Here is a 13,816-nt window from a genome sequence, read left to right on the forward strand (position 1 = left end):
ACTTTAAGCATTCCCCATATTAATGGATATTTCGATGAATCCATTTTTTTTTGCTAGTAAAAAAAAAAGTTGAGCTAAGTGGTCTTGCTAAGTACTTGACTGATTTGAAACAATTTTACACTAGCTATCTTGATCACAGTGACATCAGATCATAAATAAGGTCAAAATAACATAACAAGAGAGATGAGAAGGCAAGAGAACTTCCATTGGCATTTGGAGCATTTTTTCACTTTTGACTCAAAACATAACCATTGTGGAGGCATGCCTTCTCCCCGTTCTCAGGGCAGAGACAAAGCTCACATGCTTAGAAGTATGTGTTTAGGATTCTAGACTTGGTTTCACTAAAATGGCCTTGATTGGATGGGGTCCCTCCTAGTATTAAAACTGCTCTAATTGCATTCTTCAAGCCAGCTGAAGGCTGACAGCTTCCGCTCCGGGCTCATTATCAGGGCACTTCAAGGGGCTCCATTATGAGCAGAGCACCTGGTCCAAATTTATTTCAACGGCCCAGGGCAAAATGGGAAGGTGCTTAATGTTCAACCACAATGGTGACATTTTTACGAGATATCCAAGGTTCAGAAACAAATAAATGAAAGGTTTGAAAGGAGCACGAACAGAAACTGTGACAATAAAAATTCAACATTAATATATCAATTTAAAACCATATACCACCCATACACTTGGGGTAAGGCCAAAGGTTCAGTGCAGGCTAAACAGAAAGAAAAAGGAGGATAAAAAAGCCAGTACCCAACTCCTCCCCTGACAGGCTTTGCTAAAAAGACAGATCAAATGTTTAATTTCAGGATAACAGAATGAGAGGCAGATACTGAATGCTAGTTAGGATAACAGAAAATTCAGCCAGAATTCAGAGTGTCAGTTTTAAATGTACTATGTCCACACCTTTTCTCTGGTTTGCTTACACCATTGCTGTCTCTCTGACTTTTAAAAGTACTCTTTTGGAAATGAGTAAGTTAAAATGCCTTACACAGATGTTTCCATGAGAAAACATTGGGCAAATATGTATTTAGAGCTTTTTAATAAATGTATAATAGGAAAAATTTCCCAGGTAGATCACAGCAGGTCCAAAGTAAACATTACAACCCATTGCATAAATCTATACCTAGAAACTTCTTGTCAAGTGGGATTTTGCTCTCTGTGGCTGAGTATTTGCAGAGGACTTAGTATGCAGACAACAACCAATTTTAAAGCCCAAAACCCAGCTGCAGAGCATTAGTGAGCTCTACCCTCCACCAAGAATCTGTTTAAAGAAACGTTTCAAATAAATATTTGTATTCTTTTACTAAACACAACAATGACACTCACAGGTTGGAATCTAAGAAAATGATGAATGAAAAATTATCACACAGGCACTTTACAATGGGAATGCTGACTAAACTGGAGCTATACGGATTTACTAAATGTTTAGTCTCTTAAGAGAAAAAGAGGAAGCTAATTAATCAACTGCACTTGGACATTTTTTTCAACTATTAGTTGCTTTCGGTATTGTAATTTTATCTTTCCCAAGCATTTTCCTATTAAGCCGGCCATACAGATGTGCAAACATTAATTGGCCAGACCATAAGGGCTTTAATTATTTTACTGATTTTAAAAGGCAATTAGGCAGCACCTATTTTTCACATATTGATTGTACCTACTCTGGTTTTTAATCTGAATTCATGAATCATTGGGCAACTGGTATAACCACAGGCTGCTACTTTAGCCTTTTATTCTGTTTTTTCTAACAGACGAATAAAAGCACTTAAAATTAATTACCTGATAGACTCACCCTAACTAAGAAAAAAACAAACAAAAAAAAAGCGTGGCAAAATCCCTTTAGAATAAATTCTGTATGTAAGTCACCCAGCAAAGTGACCACTTGTGTGACGGCGGGCAGGCCCTCCAGTGCTAGGTCTTAGAATTTGGGAACTTGATCTGGGTGTTCAATAGGGTTTTTGGTCCTGTTCTGAGTCAGCCTTGCTTGTGCCTCTACTGTGTTCTGCAGTCTCCTTTGAAACTACTTAAAGGGGTGGAGCTCTGGGAGTCCACAGGGAATTTCCAAGTTCACCATGGAAACTGAAGTAGTCATTTGGATTCTGTACATCCAGTTCCGGTTTCTCCTTCACTTCAACATCTCTCATTATCCTCCCCTCCTTATATATATATATAAGACCCGCTATATAAGATAGATCAAAATAACAGACTGCAGTGACGGCTATTCACGGTGGTACTTATGAGGCAAACATCCCCAGCCTTTCCCACCTTTCTGGAACAGAAGGACACGGAGGGGTCTGGAACAATTTCACAAGATGCCATATCGCATGAAAAAATTTGAGAACCGTTGGTATACAACAGATGGTTTTCTAGCTTTTGTACACCGTCCCAGCTCTGCTTTAGGAGGCCACTGGAATGATGATAATGCACCATTTATGGGCAAGGTGATGCGGTAGAAAGAGACATAGATTCGGGTAAGAAGACCTGGCTGGATCCAAGCACTGGATGGCACTGAATAGCTGTGCAACTGTATGCAAGTCATCTTTTAGCCTTTTTAGCTTCTCCATCTATAAAATGGTAATAATTATGCCTGTTTTACCTATAACAGAGGACCGCTGAGTCCATCACACATGCATATGAAAACACCTTGTAAATTGGAAACGAGCGTTACAAACGACAAACATTTCTATAGAAGCCATTTCCTTCATTCAATCACCTGTGCTGCCCTCTTGTGGTGAGCAGGCTGCAATGCTACTCAAAAGGCCAAGTTATTTTGTGAATTGCAGACTCTATTACTACCAGATTATTTTTATGCAACTAACCCTTGATTGTTAGGCTAGTGGAGAGAGGGACACTTGACATGGAATATACAATGAAAAGGATCTACTTGGTTTTTTGTTTTTTTTTAATCTTGATGACACAGCAGAACCTGAATTTCAGTGACAGAACAGAAAGGAAGTTTAAGGAAGGAATCCTAAATTTTTGAACAGTGACTCCAGACACTATACTCCTACTCATTTTTTTGTACCACTAGACAAGGATAAAAAATTGTTTGGGAAGTGTAAAATAAAGTACTAGACGAAAAGAGAACTTGTCTCAGGAGATCAGCTGAGGAATGGTGGGAAGTCTTGCCCTCCATCCTACTCTGCACAAAGATATTCAAGCCAGGGGAATTATTGACGAATTGTAGGAACAAAAAGCCATCGATACATCTGCCTCTAGAACTAGGACAACAGACCTTTAGAACGGCTAGGGACCTGAGATATCATGTTGTTCCACTTCCTTTCTTTACGGTTGAGAAATCTAAGATGGAGATAATTGAAAAGACCCGACTAACTGGGGCTGAATCCCATCAGAGCACACACCGTCACACCCAGCAGCCTCCTGCTTCCGATCTTATCATGTCTCAACTCACTGCTCAAAATACAACTTCATCCCCATTTCTCTGTGACACTGGTATACAGCAATGAGAAATACTGAAAACTACTGAAAAACTAAGGGGAACAAAATAAAATATTGATACTATCATTATGAGAAATCATGGAAGTAGCAAGTCCCCCCCCCAAAAAAAAACTTGACAGTTTATCCCTGGGTTAGCAAATATTAAAATAATACCAACAACAGTTAGTTCACAAGCAAATCAATAAAGGCTTGTTGGTGGACTGAGTGAGCACTCAAGAACTTGGTGCCTCTCTCAAATGTTTAATTAAGAAATATTTAATTATACTCACTATGCAGCCGGCTCTGTTTTAAATGCTTTCTTTGCTACTTATAACCTCATCACGATCAGCCGTGCTGTTAACAACCTTTATTGACTACATCAGTTTACAAACCACAGTGAGCACAATAGATCAGACAAGTGATCTATTAATGAGGCGGGGGTGGGGGGTGGGGGGTGGTATCAAGGTTCCTTAGAAGAAATTGAGTAAGTTGGTAAATCTGGGGGAAGGGCAAGAAAACCCAATGGAAAACAGCACCGGGAGAAGCGGCTGTCGGAGCCAGAGCGTGCTTTGCATTCCTCTGCCCCCAGGGCAGCAGAGAACACAGTTGGAATGTGACCAAGTCATGTTAAGGTTTTGGGGACTAAGCTGAGTGTTCCCCCCTTATGATAATAACAGTATGATGAGAGAAAACACATGCAGACAAATGGCACCTTGGAAGACAGAACAAGCCTGTTCAGCTCCAGCTTGGAGAAAGGTCCCGGGAGGAGTGTGGGAGGGGTCTATATCCACAGAGGATGAGCATGGGGGGGAAGAGTCAAGAGCCTCCAGGTATCAGTTCGCAAGGTTTGGTCATGATCAGTGCCAGTAAGGCAAGTAACTGCCACATCCACTAGCTTGTTCTACCTGTAAGGCCAACTGGCCCGAGGCAGGGGAACACAATCAGATTCACAGGTTGCATCAGAACGAAATTCTCCAGACCACCCAGTTCCAGAAACTGCCCTGGAGACATTCCGGACCACCCAGTTCCAGGAACTGACCTGGGGACTTTGAAACCAGCCCAGCCTTCCCGGCTTTCGAGGGGCGGGACTAACGGTCCCCCAGGATACCCGAAAAGACCACCAAATAAGGAACACCCTGCGCCCTCCCAGATTCACCACACCCCTTTCCCTTCTTCCCCTATAAAATCTTGCCCAACCCTCGCCCGGACGCGACTTCTCTGGCTCCCTTTCTCTCGGACCAGTGAACCTCGCCCGGGAGCGCTCCCTAAAGCTCACTTGAAGCTTTCCTGTTTCGCGGTGCCGTTTGTTAAGATCCGACCTTACACTACCCATTCGCTCTGGCTTAGAGTGGTTGGTCTCAGGGACTTAAAAGGAACCTGGGTCTACAGAAGGCAGCATCCCTGCTCCTGGGTGAACTAGCCGGGCCCGGAGCCTGATACTACCTACAGAGGGATGCGGGACAAGAGCTGAGGCAACAATGACAAGCAGGAACTTAGTGAAATGTAAAGGCCAACAAGTGTGAGGTGCTCAAAACCTCATGAAGAATGACTCGATATGCCTTTATTTTTTGTGTTTCCATCTTCCCAAATAGGAAAAAAAAAAAATTAACACAGACTGAACTTCTATTTTTATATATTCACGTATTATGACATTCTCTAACAAAACTCTGCACTCTTATACCCTCTTGATAAGATCAATAAAGTAAAGCTATTAATCTACACATCTGACTGATGATAGTTTAATAAGTGTTTATTGAAGAAATCAATGACAAGGTAATATTAAGGGGCTAGATAAATTATCTCAAAAGTTACTTTCAACCTAAAAATGGTACGTTTTGAGATAGCAAATATGCTTATTATTGAAAAGTCCCTATGCTACTTTAGAATAGAGTATGTTTGATCATTATGAGAAAGTATAAAACTTTCCTTAGACAGATGTCCTCTGACAAAAGGAAGTGAGATTGGATGGGATTTTTCAGAAAAAAATCGTGCCAGAGGATCACCTCCTTGGAGACCAAGAGCATGCGTCTCCCCATGGGAGGGAGACAGACGTCATGCTCCTCTGCAGTCCGCGTAAACCCGGCTTCTCTGCAGCACACAGCTGCACCGGCCAGCCTCCCTCATGGAAACTGTCTTCTTGGCTTCATTTGTCTTAGCCCATTCAGGCTACTCCAACAAAACACCACAAACTGGGTGACTTGTGAACAACAGAAATTTGTTTCTCATCATTCTTTAAGCTGGGAAGTCTAAGATCAAGGTGTCAGCAGATTTGGTGTCTGGTGAGAACCCACTTCCTGGTTCATAGATGGCCCTCACATGTGGAAGGGGCAAGGGAGCTCTGTGGGCACCCTTTTATAAGGGCACTAATCTTACTCATGAGGGCTCCAACCTGGTGACCTAATCATCTCCTAAATAATACCATCCTCTTGGGGGTTGAGATTTCAACATATGAATTTGGGGGGACATAAGCACTCAGGCCATAGCATCACTGCTCTCCCACTCTGGCCATTCCCTTTGCTCTTATGCAGGCTCCCTTTGTCTAATTTTGGAGTGTCCTTGTCCTCGAGCATCTTCCTGTGTGCTCTTCTCACTCCACATGTTACTTCCTTCCCCATGGCCTTAGTTAATATCTGTACAGTAACGGCTCTCAAATTTCCTTCTCTGGCTTCACCTGCCCATCAGATGTGTACACTTGGTGACTCCCCAGGTTCCAGCATGTTCAAGATCAGAAGCATCACTTGCTCCTTCCTCTGCATCTGGTCACCGTCCTCTGATCCTCTCCTGGGTGAAAGGCACATCTGTTCACCCAGCCGCCCATCAAGACCCCTCCCTGAGGCCTTACCCCTCACTCCCAAATCACAGGGGACCCCCAGCATCCATTCTGGCTCCCAGACCTGAAAACGATGCCTGGAACTTTGGCTCCGGCGCCCCCAAATCTACTCCCTGCTCCACAAGGCAGCCAGGGCCAGCTTCTTAAATGCTAACGTGATCACCTCATCCCAGCTCAAAACCCTCCAATGCCTTCCATGGCCCTGAAGAAAATCAAAACTCCTTAAACTCTGTTCAAAGGCCCCCCAGTCCCGACCACTGCCCAGGGCTCCAGACTCTCCCGACTTAAATACTTGTCTCCCCTACTTTGCATCTGCTGTACTCCCACGTTAAAAGGCTTTCCCTTAGCCGCTTGCCTCACCCTACCCACGATGATCCCTTCCACCTGAGGCCATTCCCTCCTTCAGCTTTTCAGCTTCTGGGGAGTTTTGCCTGAACCCTTAAATCTAGATCTGGCAACCTGTCCAGGTGCTCCCTTTGGGTCTCTTCATGTCCCTCAGGTTAACCCTTATGTCTAGTCTACAATTTCCTGTTTACTTTCTAGTACCCCCCCCCCATTTGTTTGTAAATTGTTGAAGGCCATAAATTCTTAAAGGCTGTTTTGTTCAAATTGTGCCCCTGGAACCCAGCACGAGCCATATCACATGATAGGTGCTCAATAAGTGTTTACTGATGAATTAATGAATAATTGTTACTACTTTACTCATGAGTACTCGAGCTCTGAGTTGTTAATACAAAGTGGGAACACCGTGGGTTTTAGAACAAGACAGGCCTGGGTTCCCATTCAGTTCCACAGCTCACAAGCTCTGTGATCTTAGAACATGTAAGGAAGCCTTCTAAAACTCAGTAACCAAAGCTGCGGCGGGGGGGGCAGAATAAACCAACTCCACAGGCTTGTCGCGAGGATTAAAATACATAGGACGTAAAGCACCAATGTACCTTGTATTATTTTTCATTTTTCAAAATTCAGTGCTACAAAGTTGTTTACTGCAGTACTAATTAACGCTATTGCTACCTTAAACTTTAGGCCATCCGGGATGTTTCTGAAGTTCTTTATGTGAGCAGTTATTCAAAGAAATAAGCCTTGCTCACTGGCCCAGCACCTTCATTCAGGGCCCTGCATTATTACTCAAGCAAATTGGTCAGTCTCATGCCTGTCAACCTAAGAATTATAGGTACTGCTCCTACAATTTACATTTTATGGTAACAAGTGTAACAGTATAAAGAAAATAGTTTGTTCTTTCCCAGGATGGTTGAAGGAGGGTAGAGAACAACTGTGAGTGTATTTTGATAAACATTTCAGTACAAAGAGTACTGAAATATACGCCAGTCTTGTAACCATCGTACTGCAACCCTTCCTGCCTGCTGAAGATTCTGGAAGAGCTCCCCTACTTTTTTTTTCCTTTTAATGGTTACTGCTGCCTTTAAGGGAATATCTTATTTTTCAATGCAAGCAAAGTAGGGAGAGATGGCTGGAGAAAGGGAGGGAGCGAAGGAGGATGAGGAGATGGGAGAAAAGGAGGAAGAAAACTTAAAACTTGCCCACCATTGTGGATTTAACAGAATCTTGCTTTACTGAGTTTACAGCACAACTAAGCCTCCCCATCCCTTCAAAAGGCAAAAACTGTAAAAAACAAAAACAAAACAAAAAAAACCCCAAAACACAAACACAAAAAACCCTTTTGGTCAGGCTAACTAGTGGCTTTGGAACCAATTACAAAGCACTGTGAGATGACTTTTTAAATTAAAACTCTTAAGCTATCCAACAAGTCAAGTAACTTGTGGCAGCTTCAATACCCACTTCAAAGGTCTGGGTTCTGACCACAGCCTTCCATCCAACCCCCCACAAATTCCAACAGAGTTAATCCTGGCTTCCTGGCCTTCGCGCTCACAAACTAGAAGAGAAGTACTGCAGACCGAAAACCATAAGAGTTCCTTTAGTCCTTTCCAGACATGACATAAGAAATCCCCAAATCAGGGTGACCCCATCTCCCCACTCCCACGATGCTGGGTAAGCAGCATCCTGCAAGGTTCATGCCTCACGAGGTGGCAAAGAGCTGGCCTCTCACTTCAGAACAAGAGAAAGTCTATGCTCTAATTCAGAAAGGATGTTTGTCCTCTTACCCACGGTGGCCCACTTCATATTATACTCTCTAAGCCTTGCATATTTCAAGCTTTGTCCTAGAATTCTTATGGATTTTGACCTAAAACATGAATTGATGTGGCTAACTGGCATAAAATCCCAAAGACATTAATACTGAAGGATTTTTAAAACGTCTTCTGATATGTATCATAACCACATTTAAAATGTTCCCTTCTGGTTTAAAATAAATGATCCAACACCTAAGTATAGATTATTTCCTAAGGAAAAAAAACTGCACAAAATGAGCAATAAGAAACCCTCTTTATTATTTAAATATTTTCTCTTTAAAGTATATACGACAAATTTTTTAGAAGCAGCTTAGGCCTTCATAAAACTACAAATAGGCAAATGGAACACTTAAATCTATACCTTTAAATATCTTCATCCCCCAAGACTAAGACCTCATATTCGCAGTATCATCCCAAGTGACTTTTTATGGCCAAGTTATAAACCCCTCCAAATACAGGGTTTACAGTGGAAGTGTTGACATCGTGTTAACTGTTGCTCTGCAAACAGGGCCCAGGAATCAAGGCACACTACATTTATGAGGCAGGTAAAAGTCTGTACCCATTCATCACAGAGCCATAGTGACAGACCCTAAGTTTGAGGTCCAGCCTCATTGGTCCAGCCAAATTAATGTACCCCATTTCTCACAGCATTGAGACCAAGACAAAAATTTGCAGGCATTTTAATAATTGTAAGGCTTTGACATTTTTTCAGAAATCATGGCAACAGCCTTGCTAAAGCATTTCATTTACTTACACCTGCTATGGCCCATTTTTGCACATCTGCAAGCTACTAGAGAAAACTGTTCTTTCCCATAGATAATTCATGAGAATGACATGCATTTGCACCAACACAGCCTTTAATGGAGGTCCTTTCAATCATGAATTCCATGTAGCCACTCACCTAACCGGCGCTGAGGCCATACCAAATTGTGATTAATTACCAAAGGAATATTCCACTCCTAAATTATAATTCAACATTCCTATATAAAACAATCTAAAATGTCAGCACTCTGCCTTTACGACATCATGCTATCCCAATAATACTGTTTTACAAGTAAATTCCTATTATGTATTAATAAGGGCTGTTGGTGGCTAAACATCTTGCCTCCCTAGTAATGACTTGGTTGAAGGCAATTAGGGGAGCCAGGTGCAGCTGAGCTGGGCACTCATAAAAGTTTTTAAATTTTACTATTTCCGTTTGATTTTGAGGGAGTGCATTCCAACCTTTCCAAATTAAAGAGGAAGCTATGTCCATATTTTCAGCTGTTGTGTGTTCTGACCATTACTGATAACCCCCTTTAATATCTGTTAGCTCCTTAGAAGCCAATGATCTGAGGAGTTCAAGTTTCACCCTGAACATCAATATTTCACAGCCTGTCAGTGGCTACACACACACACACACACACACACACACACACACACACAGTCCCCAGGGTAACAGAGCAGCACCTTCATTTAAGACTTTCTGGGGCAGCACTGAGTAGTAAAATTGATGCATGAAAGAAAGAACTTTACTCACTTTGTTAATATGTTTTTGTTGTAGTTAGCTTGGGTCAGTAGAGGAGACATCAAATTAAAGTTTTATGTCATAATAGGAGCAATGGTTTTCCCATTACAAGAAAATCAATTTCCTTCTACAAACTACAAACACTACATAAAAGAATTAATAAGTGTAAAGACTTAACACATCTGAAGCAAGAGAAAAGGTTACCTCTGATGATGACAAATATCTTCAGAAGTAGAATTTTTAAGAGTTAACAACTTATCCACAGTAGTATTAGAAGGGCAATGTACTCTGGGAAATTTTCCTACAAGAATGATGTGCAGAAACACAGATTCCTTTATTTAACTTATTTTGTTTTTCTTCTCTTTATAACTCACACTAGTCAGTTTGATTTAATTCATTTTTGTAAAATAGTTGAATGTTATAAACAATCAGTTTTATGATATCAAATGATTGATCTAAAGAGTTTTGTGTTTTGTTTTTCAACAAGTTATATGGATATTCTATATATTAGCGATCAAATAGACAAAAGTATGTACCAACTGCTAATCCAAGGACCAATATCATTCCGAAAAGCTACCTAAATCCTGTTGCTGACAATGAGTCAGGATCTCATTTTGATTTCAAGAACACACTAGCCGGAACCATCCTAGGAAGTAAACCTGGAGGGGTGACTTGGTCCAAAGCCCCTTTTCAAAGTGAAAAATAATCTGCCATTTAATTTCAGAGAGTAAAATGAATATGATCACATCTGAACGAGAATAGTTTTCAAAGTGATCCCTAATTTTTTTTCTTGGCTGTCGGGGGATTTTTCCCTTTCATTTGCTTTTATTTCTTTAAGGAAAACCTATATCTACCAGAACAGTACTACTTCAGAAAATAACATGGTTCAGAAATGCACCATTAGTTTGCATGAAAAACTCATCTCCCCATTTTCTGAGGAAAAAGTCACAAAAAACGAAGACCCTCCGCATACAGTTAACCATCACTTGCTTCTTAGAGAAAATTTTATTGAGGACTTGTCTATTTAGAACATTAAGCTTCAGAACGTAACCACTGTACACATGGTTTTTCAAACTTACCGAGAGAAAAGACCATGTGTTTACATGAAATGAGTATGAAAATCTAATCTTGTCTTTGTCATGTTTCCTTTTCTCTTCCTTGACAAATGACTGTTCTCCTATGAAGAACTTTTTTAAAATGCCAGTTTTGGGGCTTCCCTGGTGGCGCAGTGGTTGAGAGTCCGCCTGCCGATGCAGGGGACGCCGGTTCATGCCCCGGTCCGGGAGGATCACACATGCCACGGAGCGGCTGGGCCCGTGAGCCATGGCCGCTGAGCCTGCGCGTCCGGAGCCTGTGCTCTGCAACGGGAGAGGCCACAACAGTGAGAGGCCCGCGTACCGCAAAAAAAAAAAAAAAAAAAAAAAAAAATGCCAGTTTTAAAAGGGAAAAAATGATCACCATCAGTACACTCATATATTCTTTCTCCTCCCCGATTTGTTCCTAATGGAAATGAAGGAGGTAAGGAGAGGGGTTTGACAAAGGGTCTTTATTTCTTCCCAAGCAATTACCCAGACAAGCCCGTTTCCCAGTGGATATCTCCCTGCCAACTTCTGAACTACATCCAGAGCCCCTCATGCAGATTAGACGCCCAATGTTGACAGATAGAGACTGGAAAACTGGGGGGAGGTGGGGGGGGCTCTGAAGACAGGCTCTGAAGACAGGGCTATGTAGAGTTAACATCCACTTGGCTACAACTTGCTGGGAAAGGGGCAGTGAAACAGGAGCATGGCAGCTAAGAGCACCTCTGCCTGAAATGGTGCTCCTGAAATTTCATCACCTTTTACAGTCTAATTCTTCATTTCTCTACAAATCTCTCTTCCATATTGCTAAATCTTTTTGTTGTTGTTGACTTGGAGACATTTTCTCGTTAGGAGCTAGTTTGCCAACAGGCTTCCAGTGTCTTATAAAAGAAATTCAGCAATTCATTATAAATGCTGTTGTTGGCTCACTTCTTGCCATCAAGGTACAACTAGGTTGCAGGTATTTAGACCTGGAGGCTCCACGGTGGAACACGTTTTTCAATTTCCTACTTACACAAGAAAACCTCAGTAAGTTCCCATTTTATAGGAGTGCCGCCTACCGCGAAGATCAAAGTCAGAGGTGAGTGTGATGAAGTCTGGCCAGACTTGTTCAGTGTCTCCTCTTCCTTCTGCTTCCAAACCCTGCCCTACCATCCCCCAAAAGGAAGGGGGCCTGTCTCCATTTCTGGGGAGCGGTCCTCTGATCCTCCTCTGCTGGAATACTGTTATTTTCACCTGCCAAACCATCATTGTTCCACTAAATCACTATTTGCATTTTGTTGCCTCACGCATTTCTTTTGATTTAGTGGAGATGGGTGTTTATGTGAGTTTATATAATCCTTCTAAGGATAAATTCATTCTTAAACTACTAAAGGACTTGATTTCCATGTTAATTCCTTTTTCCTAGGTCATTTTAAATGATCATCTCTGAGGTAGGAAACTGGTCAAATTATTAGCACTGCATATACTCATCATATGGTCAACCACCATCGATTTTCAACAAGAAGGAAAATGCTCTCCATGCCATGGTCCCCATTTGGATACTCCTTGTCATCAGATTGCATTCCAGTGAGCAACAGAGGGGAAAAAGTACGGAGACTAAAGCAGTAATAGTATTGGATATCTAGGGAAACAAAATAAATTTAAGCAGTTACAACCTCTTCCTTACATATATACTGATGATAGTTTGTCAAAACTATGCTTCTATAACTAAAAAAAATGAAGAACAGGTAAGAGAAACAAGAAATTCGATGGTAGAAATATACTATTCAGACTGAAAATGTCATGTTAAATTTGGGTCCCCAAGAATATAACCCTAAGCACCCCCAAACCCATCATGGTGCCAATGTCCATCAAGAGTAGGGCTCCAGAGTCAGCCAGGGCTCTGACCCCAACATCCACCGTGGATACTGGGCTATTACTTAACCCCTCTACACCAAAGTTTCCTCAACTGTCAGTTTAATGATTGAACCTTCCTCATCGGGCCACAGTGAGGATTAAATCAGACCTTGCCTATGTAGCGCTTACAGTGCCTGGCACTTATGAACCCAATGCATGTCAACCGGCGTCATCATCTTCATCATGATCAACAACCCACCTCTCTGCTGATCAAAGATGCAGATGTCCAGTAAGAATGCAATTTGAATATCGGGTTTCTTCCAATTTCTTCTACAACTGTGTTTAACTTGCCCATTCTTTATATCTTATTTGTTAGAACTTTAAACATTACCAAATCAAGGCATAAGAATCTACAGTTAAGTTTTAATATAAATTTTAGGCCAATATATGTGCCAATGGGAGAGATTATTTTAGGGTTACAATGCTAACACATTTTCTATTCCATCTAGACAAAGAGTTAATAGCTAACTCACTCTATATTTGAATCCTCTCATCTGAGCATCACAACACCCTCTCAAACAGGTATTATTACTCCCATTTCATAGAGAAGAATGAGACTTAACCTACAAGGCCACAAGGCTAATAGCTGAAGGAGCCCAGAATGAAGGTAAATTATCTGACTTTTAACCATGCCTCCTCATCCCCTTGTCTTCCTCTTTTCCTATTCAAATCATTTTTTTTCCTATCCCATGGATTTTTTTTGTTTTAGATATTTTATTTAAAAATCAATTAGAATTATCATTTTTCTAATTCTATCAGATGAAATAGCATTGTTATTTTTATATACTTTTGAGAGCTGTACTTTATCACCCTGAACTTCAAGTTTTCAATGTCTCAAATAGAAGTCCACATTTTCTTGAATATTTAATGTTTCCCTCTAATGGTCATATTATTTTTCACAATTATTAAAAACTGCAGT

The 13,816-nt window shown here is 41.3% G+C and overlaps 1 protein-coding gene across 3 annotated transcripts in view; it reads right to left on the reverse strand.

Annotated features, from left to right (window-relative positions):
- JAZF1 (JAZF zinc finger 1) overlaps window positions 1-13,816 on the reverse strand; it is a 520,205-nt gene that overhangs the window by 226,004 nt on the left and 280,385 nt on the right. The window contains exon 1 of one of the 3 annotated variants that reach the window (XM_079932141.1): window positions 3,723-3,804. The exons of the other annotated variants lie outside the window; for them this stretch is intronic. The gene's annotated coding sequence lies outside the window, so the exon portion shown is untranslated. Of the gene's footprint in view, window positions 1-3,722; window positions 3,805-13,816 lie in introns of those variants that run through there. 3 annotated transcript variants of the gene reach the window in all.

Source organism: Stenella coeruleoalba (genome assembly GCF_951394435.1).
Source record: "Stenella coeruleoalba genome assembly, chromosome: 9".
NCBI classification, from domain to species: domain Eukaryota; kingdom Metazoa; phylum Chordata; class Mammalia; order Artiodactyla; family Delphinidae; genus Stenella; species Stenella coeruleoalba.